Source organism: Aquarana catesbeiana, linkage group LG02 (assembly GCF_042186555.1).
Source record: "Aquarana catesbeiana isolate 2022-GZ linkage group LG02, ASM4218655v1, whole genome shotgun sequence".
NCBI classification, from domain to species: domain Eukaryota; kingdom Metazoa; phylum Chordata; class Amphibia; order Anura; family Ranidae; genus Aquarana; species Aquarana catesbeiana.
In genome coordinates this window covers 801,391,022-801,412,359 of record NC_133325.1, presented here as the reverse complement: position 1 = coordinate 801,412,359, position 21,338 = coordinate 801,391,022, and the positions used below count along the sequence as shown (strand labels likewise).

At 45.7% G+C, this 21,338-nt stretch overlaps 1 protein-coding gene across 2 annotated transcripts in view; it reads right to left on the bottom strand.

Annotated features, from left to right (window-relative positions):
- The window catches only part of LOC141129483 (CD276 antigen-like), a 493,387-nt gene that overhangs the window by 165,857 nt on the left and 306,192 nt on the right, over positions 1-21,338 (bottom strand). The window contains exon 1 of one of the 2 annotated variants that reach the window (XM_073617539.1): positions 8,686-8,780. The exons of the other annotated variant lie outside the window; for it this stretch is intronic. The gene's annotated coding sequence lies outside the window, so the exon portion shown is untranslated. Of the gene's footprint in view, positions 1-8,685; positions 8,781-21,338 lie in introns of those variants that run through there. 2 annotated transcript variants of the gene reach the window in all.

Genomic DNA, 21,338 nt, shown 5'->3' with positions numbered 1-21,338 from the left:
ACTGAAGTTCCATCCACCTTCACAGGAAATCCATCCTCTGTTAGTTGAGGGCAGAGTCCAGCAGTCCTCGGCCCTGTTGCCAGCCCTTTTGCTGGAAACCCCACACCATCTGTTCCGGCTAACTGTTGGAGAGGGAGGTCGACTGCCCCGCCTCCCTGGAACTCTGTAGTTGTTGCCGGTGCTGGGCAGAGGTTGGTAGCACTCTGCCCTGTTGCCAGCACTTCTGCTGGGGACTCCGCATCCTCTGCTCCGGCTAACTGTTGGGGCAGGCAGCTGGCTTCCTCCACTCCCAAACTGTGTAGCTGCCATTGGGGAGGTGAGCCGGCTGCTTCCTTTTCCATTCCCTCATCTGGCTGCTGGGACGACATGTCGATGGTACTGTCTCCCAGGTACACGGATCTTTGCTGGGGAGGAAAGCCCACTTCCTCCACCCTGGCCAACTGTTGGGGAGGGACAACACACACCTCCTCTCCCTTCTCCCCCTGTATCTGCTGCTGGGAAGTGATTGCCATCTTCTCACCCTGAGCCTCCACAATTGCTGCAGGTGTGGGGCAGAGGTCTTGGACCCTCTGTCCAGTTGCCAGCACTTCTGCTGGGGGTTTGCTAGGTGGTTCCTCCTCTACAGAAATGTCTATTAAATCCCCAGTCTCTGGAAGTGGTAAAAGTGTGGGACAGAGGTCTTGGACCCTCTGTTCAGTTACCAGATCTTCAGCTGGAGAAGTTTGTTTTAACTCCATAGATGCTGCTGGCAGAAAATCACATGTCCCTGTCAGTGTTGTGGGAGAAAGGCCGACTACCTCTTCTCTCAGGAAGGCCGAAGCCACTGTTGGTGCTGGGCAGAACACAGTGAACTTTGGCCCTGATAGCAGCTCTTCTGCTGGAGGCTCATCAGGTTGTTCTTCCTCAGCAGAAAAGTCTATCAAATCCCATGTCTCTGCAACTGATGTCGGGGAATAGGGGTTCACCATCTCCTGTCCATGGAACCCAGAAGATGTTATCATTTCTGGACAGAGGTTAGCAGAGCTCTGCCCTGTTGTCAGCACTTCAGGTTTGGGGACGGCAATCTCCGGATTTTCCACTGCCGATTCTCTGGCATGCTGCTGAACTTGTTCTAGCAGTTTCCTGTATGCCCTTTCCAGATGCTGCTCCTTCCTTAGCAAATGGTCCAGATCAGGTTTGAGCTCTGAGACCCCTGCAAGACCGAGCATAGACTCTCTATAGTCTCTCATGTCCTCAAGGTCAGGTTCCCCTTCATCGCCAAACATAAAAAGATCTGTAAGGTTCTCCCACAGCAATCCAGGGCCGCCAAAGTCATATCCCTCCGGAGAGTATTCTGTTGTCTCCCCTGAATATCCCTCCTCTGCGTGCCATTGCAGAGCCCGATATCGATTGTCCAGCTCTATCTCCTGCTGGACCAACCTGTCCAACTCAGTCACCCATTGCTCCTGGGGCTGCTCTCCCAGGAATGCCATCCGCAATGCCCGTTGGTCACTGGCCCGTTGCTCTTGGGTTGGAAAGCACTTGCCCTGTTTTATACCAGCGAGACGGAGGGCTGCAATCCAGAGCTCCACCCGAATCAGCTGCCTGAGCTCCAGGTATTCATCCTCAGACACAGTCCTGGTGTACGTTGAAAGGATGATCCGCAGCAGCCCCGGGAATTCTGATGCCAGGTCCATATCTCCGCTGGGGTGACTGAAGTCTGCTATGCTGATCTTGGATCCAGTTGGAGGTTTGGATGTCCCAGACTTCAGACTTCAGGAAGCTTTCCCGCTGCTTGCCACCAATGTCACGGAACGCCCCACACTCCGCTTGAGTGCTTCCGTCTGTATACCGCTTCCTAAGTTCTGGAACACGAGTCCAATGGATCTGGCTATAGGAACCCCAAGAACTAGACAACACCAGTCTTGGAGTACATCAGAACTGCCTTTATTTTGAGATCTCACAGACCTTTTTATATCAGGGATGACTCAAAGCTAACCTAATTAACATGACCTAATTTACTACAAAATGTACCCAGACCAGATGACAGTCTTGTGGGCACCGAGCTTCACACATTAATACAATTAACAATACAAACAACAATCTCCCCCCTCCTCAGCCTAGACCATTCGTCTATTAGCCAGGGCTGGTGGCTAATGTGATCAGCTCTCTCAATTAACATAAACACATGTTGATAACACCAGCATCTCCTCACAGGATGTGTCCCAGCAGAATGAATCAGTCTTATCAGCAGGGGGCTGCTGGAGGAATCCCCCCCTCCCTCTTCAGGGACACAAATATACAGTAAGGAGTCCCCATACAATATATACATGACTGAGTCCGATTAATACAGTTCAGACTGGATTTCTCATTCACCTCAAATGCTAGGGCCCATAATCGGTGGGCAACAGGCTTGCACACAGTCCTCTCCAACAGCCTCCGCTCTGGCCATGCCCGTGACACTGCGTACTACTATTTTACAAGTGTGCCATGACTACCCGCTGGCCGGCCATTTCGGGGGACACAAGACCATGGATTTGGTCCAGAGACATTTTTGGTGGCCCAGCTTAGCAAGGGACTGCAGGAAATATGTCGGCTCGTGCTCAATTTGTCTCAGAAACAAGAATAGCAAAAGCAAAGCATGGGGATTATTAACCACTTGCCAACCGCCTAATGCACATATACGGCGGCAGAATGGCATGGGCAGGCAGAATCACATACCCATACGTGATCTGCCTCCCGCGGGTGTAGGGTCCAATCGGACCCCCCCGGTGCCAGCGGCGGTCGGCATTTGACAGGGAGCGTTCTGTGATGAGGGGGAGGCCATCCGATTGTGGCCCCCCCTCGCGATCGCTCCCAGCCAATGAGAGACATCCCCTGCCTGTGTATAGTACACAGAGGCAGAGGATGTGATGTCATCTCTCCTCGGCTTGGCAGTTTCCGTTCCGGCGCCGAGGAGAGAAGACATGTAAGTGCACAACACACACACAGTAGAACATGCCAGGCACATAAAACACCCCCTCCCCCCCGTCACAAACTGACACCAAGCAGTATTTTTTTTTTTTTTCTGATTACTGATTGGTGTCAGTTTGTGACAGTTACAAGTGTTAGGGCAGTGAGTGTTAGCCCCCTGTAGGTCTAGGGTACCCCCCTAACCCCCCTAATAAAGTTTTAACCCCTTGATCACCCCCCGTCACCAGTGTCACTAAGCCAGAGGTGGCACGACTTGCAGGTCGCCTCACGGAGGCGACCTGCACACGACTGCCGGGGCGACTTGCAAGACGACTTCTGTATAGAAGTCTATGCAAGTCGCCCCCAAAGTAGTACAGGAACCTTTCTTCTAAGTCGGAGCGACGATTAGAACGGTTCCATTGTACAGAATGGGAGGCGACTTGTCAGGCGGCTAGGTCGCCTGACAAGTCGCCCCCGTGTGAACCGAGCCTGAGCGATCATTTTTCTGATCGCTGTATTAGTGTCGCTGGTGACGCTAGTTAGGGAGGTAAATATTTGGGTTCGCCGTCAGCGTTTTATAGCGACAGGGACCCCCATATACTACCTAATAAATGTTTTAACCCCTTGATTGCCCCCTAGTTAACCCTTTCACCACTGATCACCGTATAACCGTTACGGGTGACGCTGGTTAGTTCGTTTATTTTTTATAGTGTCAGGGCACCCGCCATTTATTACCTAATAAAGGTTTAGCCCCCTGATCGCCCGGCGGTGATATGCGTCACCCCAGGCAGCGTCAGATTAGCGCCAGTACCGCTAACACCCACGCACGCACCGTACACCTCCCCTAGTGGTATAGTATCTGAACTGATCAATATCTGATCCGATCAGATCTATACTAGCGTCCCCAGCAGTTTAGGGTTCCCAAAAATGCAGTGTTAGCGGGATCAGCCCAGATACCTGCTAGCACCTGCGTTTTGCCCCTCCGCCCGGCCCAGCCCAGCCCACCCAAGTGCAGTATCGATCGATCACTGTCACTTACAAAACACTAAACGCATAACTGCAGCGTTCGCAGAGTCAGGCCTGATCCCTGCGATCGCTAACAGTTTTTTTTGTAGCGTTTTGGTGAACTGGCAAGCGCCAGCGGCCTAGTACACGCCGGTCGTAGTCAAACCAGCACTGCAGTAACACTTGGTGATGTGGCGAGTCCCATAAGTGCAGTTCAAGCTGGTGAGGTGGCAAGCACAAGTAGTGTCCCGCTGCCACCAAGAAGACAAACACAGGCCCGTCGTGCCCATAGTGCCCTTCCTGCTGCATTCGCCAATCCTAATTGGGAACCCACCACTTCTGCAGCGCCCGTACTTCCCCCATTCACATCCCCAACCAAATGCAGTCGGCTGCATGAGAGGCATTTTCTTTATGTCCTCCCGAGTACCCCTACCCAACGAACCCCCCCAAAAAAGATGTTGTGTCTGCAGCAAGCGCGGATATAGGCGTGACACCCGCTATTATTGTCCCTCCTGTCCTGATAATCCTGGTCTTTGCATTGGTGAATGTTTTGAACGCTACCATTCACTAGTTGAGTATTAGCGTAGGGTACAGCATTGCACAGACTAGGACACACTTTCACAGGGTCTCCCAAGATGCCATCGCATTTTGAGAGACCCGAACCTGGAACCGGTTACAGTTATAAAAGTTACAGTTACAAAAAAAAGTGTAAAAAAAAAAAAAAAAAAAAAAACACACATACAAAAATATAAAATAAAAAAAAATAGTTGTCGTTTTATTGTTCTCTCTCTCTCTATTCTCTCTCTCTTGTTCTGCTCTTTTTTACTGTATTCTATTCTGCAATGTTTTATTGTTATTATGTTTTATCATGTTTGCTTTTCAGGTATGCAATTTTTTATACTTTACTGTTTACTGTGTTTTATTGTTAACCATTTTTTTGTCTTCAGGTACAGCATTCACGACTTTGAGTGGTTATACCAGAATGATGCCTGCAGGTTTAGGTATCATCTTGGTATCATTCTTTTCAGCCAGCAGTCAGCTTTCATGTAAAAGCAATCCTAGTGGCTAATTAGCCTCTAGACTGCTTTTACAAGCAGTGGGAGGGAATGCCCCCCCCACCGTCTTCCGTGTTTTTCTCTGGCTCTCCTGTCTCAACAGGGAACCTGAGAATGCAGCCGGTGATTCAGCCAGCTGACCATAGAGCTGATCAGAGACCAGAGTGGCTCCAAACATCTCTATGGCCTAAGAAACCGGAAGCTACGAGCATTTTATGACTTGGATTTCGCCGGATGTAAACTGCGCCATTGGGAAATTGGGAAAGCATTTTATCACACCGATCTTGGTGTGGTCAGATGCTTTGAGGGCAGAGGAGAGATCTAGGGTCTAATAGACCCCAATTTCTTCAAAAAAGAGTACCTGTCACTACCTATTGCTATCATAGGGGATATTTACATTCCCTGAGATAACAATAAAAATGATTTAAAAAAAAAAAAAAAAAATGAAAGGAACAGTTTAAAAATAAGATAAAAAAAATAATAATAATAAAGAAAAAAAAAAAAGCACCCCTGTCCCCCCTGCTCTCGCGCTAAGGCGAACGCAAGCATCGGTCTGGCGTCAAATGTAAACAGCAATTGCCCCATGCATGTGAGGTATCGCCGCAAAGGTCAGATCGAGGGCAGTAATTTTAGCAGTAGACCTCCTCTGTAGATCTAAAGTGGTAACCTGTAAAGGCTTTTAAAGGCTTTTAAAAATGTATTTATTTTGTTGCCACTGCACGTTTGTGCGCAATTGTAAAGCATGTCATGTTTGGTATCCATGTACTCGGCCTAAGATCATCTTTTTTATTCCATCAAACATTTGGGCAATATAGTGTGTTTTAGTGCATTAAAATTTTTTTTTTTTTCCCTTTTTTTTTTTTTTTGCCACATCAGTCAACTTTATCCAGAGACTACTTTCAGATTGATACTCATATACGTCTCTAATCTAGTCACATCATTGTGGCCTTCCATAATTATTCCCTTTTTTTTTTTTTTACGTGACGTATTGCAATTCACATTACAATATGTAGGTGACAACAGTAGTCCCAGATTACGGGACACATAACATGTAACTTATACCTCAAGGCCTATTGGCCACATTTCCTAACATTACCGTTATACGTATTTATATATTTTATTTTCTTTACTCTTGATTAACCCTTCCCCCCACCCCCCTGTGACCCTCCCTTATTAACTCCCCATAGTACCCAGGCGCACCTGGTGGGCAACAACAGATCTGTGCATTGTTCTCTCTTATCTCTAAGTTGCACCTAGTATGGCTATGCCCCGTTGCTAAAAACATAAACACTCTCAGCGCACAAGTAGCACTGCTTGCGGACACGGCATTGCTTGGACCCACGGATTCCACAACCTCACAAACTTGTTATAATTGCCAGCCCTAGTATAGAACGTCCTTTCACTCCACACTGTGGAGTTGACAATTCTAATCCAATCTTCCGAGGTGGGGGGAGTTCTTGATTGCCAAAGCTGCGCTATTAATTTCCTAGCTTGGAACAGACATCTAGCTACCGCCACCGCTGTGCTCCTATCTCTCAACCCAGTGTCGACATGACCGAGCACACAAGTCTTAGGATCAAGCACTAAGTTAGTTTTAAACGTTATATTTATTTTCTTTAAAATCTCGGACCAGTACCTGACTAGTTTTGGACACCGCCATACCATGTGGATTAAATCGCCTGTTCTTCTACATCTAGGGCACTCATCATTAATTCTGCGGCCAAACATAAAAAGCTTTTTTGGAGTTTAAAATTTAAAAAAGTGTGTTTTTTCCCCAAAGAATGCGTTTGAAAAATCGCTGCGCAAATACTGAGTGAAAAAAAAAAAAAAATGAAACACCCACCATTTTAATCTGTAGGGCATTTGCTTTAAAAAAATATATAATGTTTGGGGGTTCAAAGTTATTTTTTTGCAAAAAAAAAAAACTTTTTCATGTAAACAATAAGTGTCAGAAAGGGCTTTGTCTTCAAGTGGTTAGAAGAGTGGGTGATGTGTGACATAAGCTTCTAAATGTTGTGCATAAAATGCCAGGACAGTTCAAACCCCCCCCAAATGACCCCATTTTGGAAAGTAGACACCCCAAGCTATTTGCTGAGAGTCATGTCGAGTCCATGGAATATTTTATATTGTGACACAAGTTGCGGGAAAGAGACAATTTTTTTTTTTTTTTTTTTGCACAAAGTTGTCACTAAATGATATATTGCTCAAACATGCCATGGGAATATGTGAAATTACACCCCAAAATACATTCTGCTGCTTCTCCAGAGTACGGGGATACCCCATGTGTGAGACTTTTTGGGAGCCTAGCCGCGTACGGGGCCCCGAAAACCAAGCACCGCCTTCAGGCTTTCTAAGGGCGTGAATTTTTGATTTCACTCTTCACTGCCTATCACAGTTTCGGAGGCCATGGAATGCCCAGGTGGCACAAAACCCCCCAAATGACCCCATTTTGGAAAGTAGACACCCCAAGCTATTTGCTGAGAGGTATAGTGAGTATTTTGCAGACCTCACTTTTTGTCACAAAGTTTTGAAAATTGAAAAAAATGTTTTTTCTTGTCTTTCTTTATTTTCAAAAACAAATGAGAGCTGCAAAATACTCACCATGCCTCTCAGCAAATAGCTTGGGGTGTCTACTTTCCAAAATGGGGTCATTTGGGGGGGTTTGTGCCACCTGGGCATTCCATGGCCTCCGAAACTGTGATAGGCAGTGAAGAGTGAAATCAAAAATTTACACCCTTAGAAATCCTGAAGGCGGTGATTGGTTTTCGGGGCCCCGTACGCGGCTAGGCTCCCAAAAAGTCCCACACATGTGGTATCCCCATACTCAGGAGAAGCAGCTGAATGTATTTTGGGGTGCAATTCCACATATGCCCATGGCCTGTGTGAGCAATATATCATTTAGTGACAACTTTTTGTAATTTTTTTTTTTTTTTTGTCATTATTCAATCACTTGGGACAAAAAAAAAAAAAAATATTCAATGGGCTCAACATGCCTCTCAGCAATTTCCTTGGGGTGTCTACTTTCCAAAATGGGGTCATTTGTGGGGGTTTTGTACTGACCTGCCATTTTAGCACCTCAAGAAATGACGTAGGCAGTCATAAACTAAAAGCTGTGTAAATTCCAGAAAATGTACCCTAGTTTGTAGGCGCTATAACTTTTGCGCAAACCAATAAATATACGCTTATTGACATTTTTTTTACCAAAGACACGTGGCCGAATACATTTTGGCCTAAATGTATGACTAAAATTGAGTTTATTGAAAATATCATTTTTTTTCAAAATTTTCGGTCTTTTTCCTTTTATAGCGCAAAAAATAAAAACCGCAGAGGTGATCAAATACCATCAAAAGAAAGCTCTATTTGTGGGAAGAAAAGGACGCAAATTTCGTTTGGGTACAGCATTGCATGACCGCGCAATTACCAGTTAAAGCGACGCAGTGCCGAATTGGAAAAAGTGCTCTGGTCAGGAAGGGTGTAAATCCTTCCGGGGCTGAAGTGGTTAGGCCCCACACCTTTGAATTTAGGAGCATCAAACCTCCATATTTAGGTGGTGTTTTTATATTATAAACTTTGGGTAATATGAAAGAAGACAGAGCTACAAGAGAATGTGGTAAAAACACAATGCAACATGCAGAAAAAAAAAAGAGAAATATAAAGAATGTAACATAAAATGAGATGAGTTGGAGATACTCACTGTGTCTGCTGCGCTCCCTTTATCTCCCAGTAATGTGAAATCTCTGCTACTGTTCTGAGTATTTATATAGCTGGAGTTTAGTTTCACTTTGCTGACTTCTGCTTCTAAGAAATCACGTGATGGATGTGTATGACATCCAACTGAGGCTCCCCCCAGAGATCAGGTCACATAGATTCACAATAAAGTGTTGGAGTCTCTGTTGGTCTTTCACACTTTATTTTCTCATTGTACATATATATATATTTTTGCACATTTTCCGGTTTGACTGCTTTTTTTTCAGATAATGAGAATCTGCATTCCAGGAGAAGGGGACAATCCATTGAGGGGCTCTTAGTGACGTCTATTGGGGATGAAAACATCGGATCCTACCCCCCAGAAGAATCTCCTGTATGGACCTTCATGTTTAACCCTTTCACTACCTGGGATGTTAAGTACAACAACCAATGGAGGACAGCCGTGTGAACTGACTCCTGGCAGCCTGTTGTGTTCAGCTGACTGTCGGATTTTTAGTAGAAGGTCTTTACATCCGCTCCATGTACACTGGGCTTAAAAAGATGTCTGTTCTCTTTGGAGTAAAAAACACTCATATAGAACATTTTTGTACAAAGTTTAGAAGAGTTTTACATTTTTTCTGTCAGTGAGCTCCAATCAGAAACGCGGATGAGAAGGTTATTCCTGCCTCTAAACAGGGCCGCCATCAGGGGGTACAGCTGTTACAAGTGTAAGGGGCCCCGGGGCCCGAGGGGTCCGCCCGGGCCAGAAGAAGACAGGACGGGTGAAGGGGATCCATGCTGTGCAGCAGGGCCGCTGATAGGGCAGTACAGCCAGCCCTGTTGTACCGGGCCCAGCCACCAGGGGGGACCAGATTTCTAGCTAAAAAAAACAAACAAATTAGCTAAAGAACTTTATTAACCTGCACCTACTTGATTGGCAAAGTATATAGTACCTTCCTGGGCCCCATCAGGTTATTAGAGGGGCCCAGGAGGTGAGAGCAGAAGAGGGACTTTTTCTCCATTTTCGGGTGGAGGCAGACAATCCCGGCTCTGTATCAGTGAGTGGACCTTGTGCTCAATGTATGCTTTCCTCGGGGGATGGATGGAATTGTAATGCGGCCCCCTTCCCTCAGTAAGTGCCATGCTGCAGCCTGAAGGAGAGTAATTACAAGCAATCCCCTATACACACACTATGACATCACACAGGCTGAGGCTCAGTCCCCACACTCCCCATTGTGTGCTCATAATCATTATCATTATGATGATCAGAGCACAGCAGGTTCTCTATGGCTCTGTCAGTGTAACATGCTGTGTGGTGCTGACTTTCCTGATATATGGCTGTAATGCGTGTTACAGATTATAACACAGCACAGCCATAAGAAAGTCAGCACCACACAGCATGTTACACTGACAGAGCCATAGAGAACCTGCTGTGCTCTGATCATCATAATGATAATGACCACGAGCACACAATGAGGTGCTACTTTACACACGTGATGGGGGGAAGGGACAGTAAAAACACACAGCCAAGCTGCATTTTTACCACCCCCCAAACCACTCCAGTTTAAGAATTTTTCACCCAAGCTTTGCAGTCAGGTGGCTGTCAGTTTTTCCTGTGGACCAGTGGGTACAGTAGCTTTGTATGATGGCACAGTAGCGGCAATTGATGGGCACAGTGGCTGCATTTGGCACAGTGGTGGCAATCGATGTGTTGTTTTTTAAATGTTTCAGTTTGTTTGTGCCCGAATACATTTTGAGCACCAGCCGCCACTGATGTGGACCTGATTGAAAGCTCCATGTAGGTCTACAGGAGTCCAGATATGAATTGACTTATATCCATTCAGGTCAAGAAAAAAAAGGAAAAGAACATCCTTTTCTATTTTTCCAGACCTAAATGTGAGAGATCAGAGGTAGCCTGATGTAAATGGACACAAGTCTGTGGTGTATGGGGAGGACACAAACTGAATGGGCACAGAGCACCCGACAGACGATGGAAACATCAGCTGCAGTGCCGACATCACTGGACTCAAGGACAGGTAAGTGTCCGTTTATTAAAAGCCAGCAGCTGCAGTATGTGTGTAGTATGTGTCCGGTATGTGTGTAGTATGTGTGTAGTATGTGTGTAGTATGTGTGTAGTATGTGTCCGGTATGTGTCCGGTATGTGTCCGGTATGTGTGTAGTATGTGTGTAGTATGTGTCCGGTATGTGTCTGGTATGTGTGCAGTATGTGTGTAGTATGTGTCCGGTATGTGTCTGGTATGTGTGTAGTATGTGTGTAGTATGTGTGCAGTATGTGTCTGGTATGTGTGTAGTATGTGTGTAGTATGTGTCCGGTATGTGTCTGGTATGTGTCTGGTATGTGTCTGGTATGTGTCTGGTATGTGTCTGGTATGTGTCTGGTATGTGTGTAGTATGTGTGTGGTATGTGTGCGGTATGTGTGCGGTATGTGTCCGGTATGTGTCTGGTATGTGTATAGTATGTGTCCGGTATGTGTCTGGTATGTGTATAGTATGTGTCCGGTATGTGTCCGGTATGTGTGTAGTATGTGTCCGGTATGTGTGTAGTATGTGTCCGGTATGTGTCCGGTATGTGTGCAGTATGTGTCCGGTATGTGTCCGGTATGTGTCTGGTATGTGTGTAGTATGTGTGTAGTATGTGTGTAGTATGTGTGTAGTATGTGTGTAGTATGTGTCCGGTATGTGTGCAGTATGTGTCTGGTATGTGTATAGTATGTGTGCAGTATGTGTCTGGTATGTGTGTAGTATGTGTGTAGTATGTGTCCGGTATGTGTGCAGTATGTGTCCGGTATGTGTGTAGTATGTGTCCGGTATGTGTCCGGTATGTGTCCGGTATGTGTCCGGTATGTGTGTAGTATGTGTGTAGTATGTGTGTAGTATGTGTGTAGTATGTGTGTAGTATGTGTGTAGTATGTGTGTAGTATGTGTGTAGTATGTGTGTAGTATGTGTCCGGTATGTGTGCAGTATGTGTCTGGTATGTGTATAGTATGTGTGCAGTATGTGTCTGGTATGTGTGTAGTATGTGTCCGGTATGTGTGCAGTATGTGTCCGGTATGTGTGCAGTATGTGTCCGGTATGTGTGCAGTATGTGTCCGGTATGTGTGCAGTATGTGTCCGGTATGTGTGCAGTATGTGTCCGGTATGTGTGTAGTATGTGTCCGGTATGTGTGCAGTATGTGTCCGGTATGTGTCTGGTATGTGTGTAGTATGTGTGCAGTATGTGTCCGGTATGTGTGCAGTATGTGTCCGGTATGTGTGCAGTATGTGTCCGGTATGTGTGCAGTATGTGTCCGGTATGTGTGTAGTATGTGTCCGGTATGTGTGCAGTATGTGTCCGGTATGTGTCTGGTATGTGTGTAGTATGTGTGCAGTATGTGTCCGGTATGTGTGCAGTATGTGTCCGGTATGTGTGCAGTATGTGTCCGGTATGTGTGCAGTATGTGTCCGGTATGTGTGCAGTATGTGTCCGGTATGTGTGTAGTATGTGTCCGGTATGTGTCTGGTATGTGTGCGGTATGTGTGCGGTATGTGTGTAGTATGTGTGTAGTATGTGTGTAGTATGTGTGCAGTATGTGTGTAGTATGTGTGTAGTATGTGTGTAGTATGTGTGTAGTATGTGTGTAGTATGTGTCCGGTATGTGTCCGGTATGTGTCCGGTATGTGTCCGGTATGTGTCCGGTATGTGTCTAGTATGTGTCTAGTATGTGTCTAGTATGTGTGCGGTATGTGTGCGGTATGTGTGCGGTATGTGTGTGGTATGTGTGCGGTATGTGTGCGGTATGTGTGCGGTATGTGTGTAGTATGTGTGTAGTATGTGTAGCTGGTGGCTTTTAATGTTTATTTTTTTGGGACGAAACATGACTTTAAAGGTTCATCTTTTGGAACATCCCCCAGATTTCATGACAGCATGGGGTCAGGGGCGGAGCCAGGGGTGGGGTTGTGGGCGGGGCCAAGAGGCCCTGTCAGGTACGCTGTACGGGGCCCCATGATTTCTAACAGCGGCCCTGCTGTGCAGTATAGAAACAATGTCACAGTTTCTGCAGTTCTCATGTCATTGATTTAAGACATCGAGCTCTTTACTGCCACCTCTGGCTACTATGTGCATGTGCACCCCTCGTGTGACAGTGATCTGCCTGTACTGAGCTTCTCAGCATAATGTCAGCTTTGTAAAAACAAGCTGGGACTAGGTGGGAAGTTACAAGGAGGGGCTGTGAAGGAAAGGGAGGGGGGCTGTTTGTGTACAGGGAAGGGCCAGAGGCTTGTTTGTGTACAGATTTGTGTATGTGGGGCTGACATATATACAGGTGTGTGTGAGGGGGGGGGCTGACATATATACAGGTGTGTGTGAGGGGCTGACATATATACAGGTGTGTGTGGGGGGGGGCTGACATATATACAGGTGTGTGTGGGGGGGGCTGACATATATACAGGTGTGGGGGGTCTGACATATATACAGGTGTGTGTGGGGGGGGCTGACATACAGGTTTGAGGGGGGAGCTGACATATATACAGGTGTGTGTGGGGGGGGCTGACATATATACAGGTGTGTGTGGGGGGGGCTGACATATATACAGGTGTGTGAGGGGCTGACATATATACAGGTGTGTGTGAGGGGGGCTGACATATATACAGGTGTGTGGGGGGGCTGACATATATACAGGTGTGTGTGAGGGGGGCTGACATATATACAGGTGTGTGGGGGGGCTGACATATATACAGGTGCGTGTGGGGGGCTGACATATATACAGGTGTGTGTGGGGGGCTGACATATATACAGGTGTGTGTGGGGGGCTGACATACATACAGGTGTGTGTGGGGGGCTGACATACATACAGGTGTGTGTGGGGGGGGCTGACATATATACAGGTGTGTGTATGGGGGAGCGCTGACATATATACAGGTGTGTGTGGGGGGCTGACATATATACAGGTGTGTGTGGGGGGCTGACATATATACAGGTGTGTGTGAGGGGCTGACATATATACAGGTGTGTGTGTGTGGGGGCTGACATATATACAGGTGTGTGTGGGGGGCTGACATACAGGTGTGGGGGGTCTGACATATATACAGGTGTGTGTGAGGGGCTGACATACAGGTTTGAGGGGGGAGCTGACATATATACAGGTGTGTGGGGGGGGGGGCTGACATATATACAGGTGTGTGAGGGGCTGACATATATACAGGTGTGTGTGTGGGGGGCTGACATATATACAGGTGTGTGTGAGGGGGGCTGACATATATACAGGTGTGTGGGGGGGGTTGATATATATACAGGTGTGTGGGGGCGCTGACATATATACAGGTGTGTGGGGGGGCTGATATATATACAGGTGTGTGTGTGGGGGGCTGACATTTATACAGGTGTGTGGGGGGCTGACATTTATACATGTGTGTGTGTGGGGGGGGCTGACATATATACAGGTGTGTGGGGGGGCTGATATATATACAGGTGTGTGTGTGGGGGGCTGACATTTATACAGGTGTGTGGGGGGCTGACATTTATACATGTGTGTGTGTGGGGGGGGCTGACATATATACAGTTGTGTGTGTGGGGCTGATATATATACAGGTGTGTGGGGGGGGCTGATATATATACAGGTGTGTGTGAGGGGGCTGATATATATACAGGTGTGTGTGAGGGGGCTGATATATATACAGGTGTGGGGGGCTGATATATATATTCAGGTGTGTGGGGGGCTGATATATATACAGGTGTGTGTGGGGGGCTGACATATATACAGGTGTGTGTGGGGTCTGACATATATACAGGTGTGTGTGGGGGGCTGATATATATATATAGGTGTTTGTGAGGGGGGCTGACATATATACAGGTGTGTGGGGGCTGACCTATATGCAGGTGTGTGGGGGGCTGGGCTGTCATATATACAGGTGTGGGGGGGCTGACATATATACAGGTGTGTGGGGGGCTGATATATACAGGTGTGGGGGGGCTGACATATATACAGGTGTGTGGGGGGCTGATATATACAGGTGTGTGGGGGGGCTGACATATATACAGGTGTGTGGGGGGCTGACATATATACAGGTGTGAGGGGGGCTGACATATATACAGGTGTGAGGGGGGCTGACATATATACAGGTATGAGGGGGGCTGACATATATACAGGTGTGAGGGGGGCTGACATATATACAGGTGTGAGGGGGGCTTAAATATATACATGTGTGTGGGGGCTGATATATATATACACAGGTGTGTGGGGGGCTGACAAATATACAGGTGTATGGGGGGGCTGACATATATACAGGATTGGGGGGGCTGAGTGTGTACAGGTGAGGTGGCTGGTGTGCGAATTTGGTAGGATGGCCCATAGGCAAGCACTGGGGAATGTTGGTGGTCAGGCTCGGGGGGGGGGTCCAGGCATAAAGCTGTGTTAGGGGCCCAAAAATTTTTGATGTCTGCCCTGCCTCTAAACATTGATCTCACAATATGCCTCTTAATGTAATAATGTGCACAGACACATAGGATGATAGGATAACATTGAGTTGCTTCTACAGGCAGAACACAAATCTCTTGTAGAAGAAACGTTTTTTACACCGGTGTTCATGGAGCCTCACACACAATGCAAGTTGCTCAGCATGTTCAGGATTTATATACTCAACAAAACCTCCATCTTTTATACTTTACTAAATTGGGTTTTATATTGTGTTTGTGCGCACCTAGAATTATCTTTACTGTTTTTTTTGTTTTAACTGAACTTTGATATAATTCTGTACTAATATTGTGTGACATAAAAAGTTGCAGCTTTCACAGTTTTATTTTCTGGGGTCGGTGATTTAGCAATAGATATTCATTTCATGCCTAAGACTATTTCTGACATTTGTTGCTTACAAATTAAAATCTGTATGACCATGTGATATTTCAGTTTTTCTTTTTTAATAAATCTGCAAAAATGTCAACAATTCTGTGTTTTTCTGTCAATATGGGGGGCTGTGTGTACAATATGGGGTGTTGTGTGTACAATATGGGGTGCTGTGTGTACAATATGGGGTGCTGTGTGTACAATATGGGGTGCTGTGTGTACAATATGGGGTGTTGTGTGTACAATATGGGGGGCTGTGTGTACAATATGGGGTGCTGTGTGTACAATATGGGGTGCTGTGTGTACAATATGAGGTGCTGTGTGTACAATATGGGGTGCTGTGTGTACAATATGGGGTGCTGTGTGTACAATATGGGGTGCTGTGTGTACAATATGGGGTGTTGTGTGTACAATATGGGGGGCTGTGTGTACAATATGGGGGGCTGTGTGTACAATATGGGGTGCTGAGTGTACAATATGGGGTGTTGTGTGTATAATATGGGGTGTTGTGTGTACAATATGGGGTGTTGTGTGTACAATATGGGGTGTTGTGTGTACAATATGGGGTGCTGTGTGTACAATATGGGGTGCTGTGTGTATAATATGGGGTGCTGTGTGTACAATATGGGGTGTTGTGTGTACAATATGGGGTGTTGTGTGTACAATATGGGGTGTTGTGTGTACAATATGGGGGGCTGTGTGTACAATATGGGGTGCTGTGTGTACAATATGGGGTGCTGTGTGTACAATATGGAGTGCTGTGTGTATAATATGAGGTGCTGTGTGTACAATATGGGGAGCTGTGTGTACAATATGGGGGGCTGTGTGTACAATATGGGGGGCTGTGTGTACAATATGGGGTGCTGTGTGTACAATATGGGGTGTTGTGTGTACAATATGGGGTGTTGTGTGTACAATATGGGGGGCTGTGTGTACAATATGGGGTGCTGTGTGTACAATATGGGGTGCTGTGTGTACAATATGAGGTGCTGTGTGTACAATATGAGGTGCTGTGTGTACAATATGGGGGGCTGTGTGTACAATATGGGGTGCTGTGTGTACAATATGGGGTGCTGTGTGTACAATATGGGGTGTTGTGTGTATAATATGGGGTGTTGTGTGTACAATATGGGGGGCTGTGTGTACAATATGGGGTGCTGAGTGTACAATATGGGGTGTTGTGTGTATAATATGGGGTGTTGTGTGTACAATATGGGGTGTTGTGTGTACAATATGGGGTGTTGTGTGTACAATATGGGGTGCTGTGTGTATAATATGGGGTGCTGTGTGTACAATATGGGGTGTTGTGTGTACAATATGGGGTGTTGTGTGTACAATATGGGGGGCTGTGTGTACAATATGGGGTGCTGTGTGTACAATATGGGGTGCTGTGTGTACAATATGGAGTGCTGTGTGTATAATATGAGGTGCTGTGTGTACAATATGGGGAGCTGTGTGTACAATATGGGGGGCTGTGTGTACAATATGGGGGGCTGTGTGTACAATATGGGGGGCTGTGTGTACAATATGGGGAGCTGTGTGTACAATATGGGGTGCTGTGTGTACAATATGGGGGGCTGTGTGTACAATATGGGGTGCTGTGTGTACAATATGGGGGGCTGTGTGTACAATATGAGGTGCTGTGTGTACAATATGGGGGGCTGTGTGTACAATATGGGGGGCTGTGTGTACAATATGGGGCGCTGTGTGTATAATATGAGGTGCTGTGTGTACAATATGGGGAGCTGTGTGTACAATATGGGGTGCTATGTGTACAATACGGGGTGCTGTGTGTACAATACGGGGGGCTGTGTGTACAATATGGGGGGCTGTGTGTACAATATGGGGGGCTGTGTGTACAATATGGGGTGATGTGTGTACAATATGGGGAGCTGTGTGTACAATATGGGGTGCTGTGTGTACAATATGGGGGGCTGTGTGTACAATATGGGGTGATGTGTGTACAATATGGGGAGCTGTGTGTACAATATGGGGTGCTGTGTGTACAATATGGGGAGCTGTGTGTACAATATGGGGGGCTGTGTGTACAATATGGGGGGCTGTGTGTACAATATGAGGTGCTGTGTGTACAATATGGGGTGCTGTGTGTACAATATGGGGGGCTGTGTGTACAATATGGGGTGCTGTGTGTACAATATGGGGGGCTGTGTGTACAATATGGGGGGCTGTGTGTACAATATGGGGTGCTGTGTGTACAATATGAGGTGCTGTGTGTACAATATGGGGTGTTGTGTGTATAATATGAGGTGCTGTGTGTACAATATGGGGAGCTGTGTGTACAATATGGGGAGCTGTGTGTACAATATGGGGGGCTGTGTGTACAATATGGGGGGCTGTGTGTACAATATGGGGTGCTGTGTGTACAATATGAGGTGCTGTGTGTACAATATGGGGTGCTGTGTGTACAATATGGGGTGTTGTGTGTACAATATGGGGTGTTGTGTGTACAATATGAGGTGCTGTGTGTACAATATGGGGTGCTGTGTGTACAATATGGGGTGCTGTGTGTACAATACGGGGTGCTGTGTGTACAATACGGGGTGCTGTGTGTACAATATGGGGGGCTGTGTGTACAATATGGGGGGCTGTGTGTACAATACGAGGTGCTGTGTGTACAATATGGGGTGCTGTGTGTACAATATGGGGTGCTGTGTGTACAATATGGGCGCTGTGTGTACAATATGGGGTGCTGTGTGTACAATATGGGGGGCTGTGTGTACAATATGGGGTGATGTGTGTACAATATGGGGTGCTGTGTGTACAATATGGGGTGCTGTGTGTACAATATGGGGGCTGTGTGTACAATATGGGGGCTGTGTGTACAATATGGGGGGCTGTGTGTACAATATGGGGGGCTGTGTGTACAATATGGGGTGCTGTGTGTACAATATGGGGTGCTGTGTGTACAATATGGGGTGCTGTGTGTACATTAATGAGGAAAAAAATGAACTTAAATGATTTTAGTAAATGGCTGCAATATAACAAAGAGTGAAAAATTTAAGGGGGTCTGAATACTTTCCGTCCCCACTGTGTATATATATATATATATATATATATATATATATATATATATATATTTTAGCAGAGACTCTAGGGAATAAAATGGTGATCGTTGCAATATTTTATGTCACATGGTATTTGCACAGCGGTCTTTCAAACGCATTCTTTTGGGGGAAAAAGACATTTTCGTGAATTAAAAATAAAAACAAAACAGTAAAGTTAGCCCAATTTTTTTGGTATAATGTGAAAAATGATGAAATGCCGAGTAAATAGATACCTAACATGTCATGCTTTGATATTGCGCACACATGTGGAATGGGGAAAAACTACGGTACTTACAATTTTTTACGGTTACCAGATTAGAGTTACAGAGGAGGTCTGGGGCTTGAATTATTGCTCTCGCTCTGATGATCGCGGCGATACCTCACATGTGTGATTTGAACACTGTTTACATATGCGGGCGCGACTAATATATACATTTTCTTTGCTGCGCGGGCACACAGAGATGGGGGCGCTTTGAAAAAAAAAATATTTTGTTTTTTGTTTTTTACATTGTCAGTTTAAGAAAAAAAAATTGATCACAGGAATGTTAACAGTAATAGGTGGTGACAGGTACTCTTCATGGAGGGATCAGGGGTCAAAAAGACCCCCGATCCTTCCTTTACACTTCAAAGTATTCAGATCGCCAAAAGCTGCGATTTTGTATACTGTCATTTTTTTTTAATCGGCGCCATTGGCAGCCAAAGAAAACCGGAAGTGACTTTGTGTCGTCGCTTCCGGGATTTTACATCAGAGACCCGATTGGAGCAGAATCCGGCTTTGTACGGGTCTCAGCCTAGGTGGCGGACGCGCCGGCTGGTGGCTCAGGTCTCCCGGTGGGACAGGAGGCCCAGAAAGAGCAGCGGAAGGCGGTGGGAATAGTCCTTTAGGATAACAGCTGAGCGGCTTTTAGCTGCATATCACCCCGGTATAACCCCTTCAAGCCTGAACGCAAATTTGCGTATGGTCGGCGTGAAGGGGATAATGATAAAAGACCGAGCCTCTTTTTTAGATGTGGTGTTTACAAGTTAAAAACATTTTTTTTTGCTAGAAAATTACTTGGAACCCCCAAACATTATACATTTTTTTTGCTAACATCCTAGAGAATAAAATGGCGGTCGTTGCAATTCTTTCTGTCACACTGTATTTGCGCAGCGGTCTTACAAGCGCACTTTTTTTTTTAAAATACACTTTTTTGAATTAAAAAATAATACAACAGTAAAGTTAGCCCAATTTTTTTATATATTGTGAAAGATAATGTTACGCCGAGTAAATTGATACCCAACATGTCACACTTCAAAATTGCGCCCGCTCGTGGAATGGCAACAAACTTTTACCCTTAAAAATCTCCATAGGACACGTTTAAAAAATTCTACAGGTTGCGTGTTTTGAGTTACAGAGGAGGTCTAGGGCTAGAATTATTGCTCTCGCTCTAAGGATCGCTCGATACCTCACATGTGTAGTTTGAACACCGTTTTCATATGCGGGCGCTACTCACAAATGCGTTCGCTTCTGCACGTGAGCTCGGCAGGACGGGGCGTGTTTAAATTTTATAATTTATTTTACTTTTTATTTTTTATTTTTACACTGTTTAAAAAAAGAAAAAATGTGTCACTTTTATTACTATTACAAGGAATGTAAACATCCCTTGTAATAGAAAAAAAAGCATGACAGGACCTCTTATATATGAGATCTGGGTGGTCAAAAAGACATAACATCTCACATTTACACTAAAATGCAATAAAAAAAAAATTGTCATTAAAAAAAATAAAAAAAATAAAATGGCCCTTTAAGAGCTAAGGGCGGAAGTGATGTTTTGACGTCGCTTCCGCCCTGCAGTGTCATGAAGATGGGTGGGCGCCACCTTCCCCTCACTCATCTCCATGTCAGCCCAGGGAACAGACCCGATCCCCTCCGCCGCTGCCAACATATCGGCCTAAACTGAGGAATAAATTAGCTTTTTATATATTTTTTGGGGATATGTATTATAGCAAAAAGTAAAAAATATTGCATTTTTTTTTTAAATTTTCGGTCTTTTTTTTGTTTACAGTGCAAAAAATAAAAACCGCAGAGGTGATCAAATACCACCAAAAGAAATCTCTATTTGTGGGGAAAAAAAGCACGTCAATTTTATTTGGGTGCGACGCCGAACGACCGCGCAATTGTCAGTTAATGTGACGCCTGCCGAATCACAAAAAGTGCTCTGGTCAGGAAGGGGGTAAAATCTTATGGGGCCGAAGCAGTTAATGCCTAACCAACTCCGTGCTGAAGAATTCGTGTCCTTTGGAGAGAGATGGACTGATAAAGATACTGAACAGAAGTTTGAGCCTGTAGAGGAGGATGTTCTCTTATCCACTTGTACCTCCAGTAATAGGTCTGAACTGTCCGGTTTTAAAGATAATTCAGGTAAAAGCTATCATATCAAACAATTCTACAGTTGCTCAACAGAATTTGTTATATAATGTTTGACATGCCCCTGTGGCCTCCTATATGTAGGTTGCACTATTCGGACAGCAAGGGTCCAATTTGGGCAACGTGGGAGACTTATTAAAAAGGGATCAGATGAACATAGCGTCCCTAGGCACTTCCTTCATGTCCATAATAAATCCACTGAAGTGTTAATAGTCTGGGTGTTGGAATCTATCCCGCCTTGTCACTCCCAGGCTGAAAGAGTCCAGAGGTTATGCCATAGGGAAACCTACTGGATTTTTACCTTGAATTCTCTGGTGCCTGGGGGTTTGAAGGAGGAGATAGAAGTC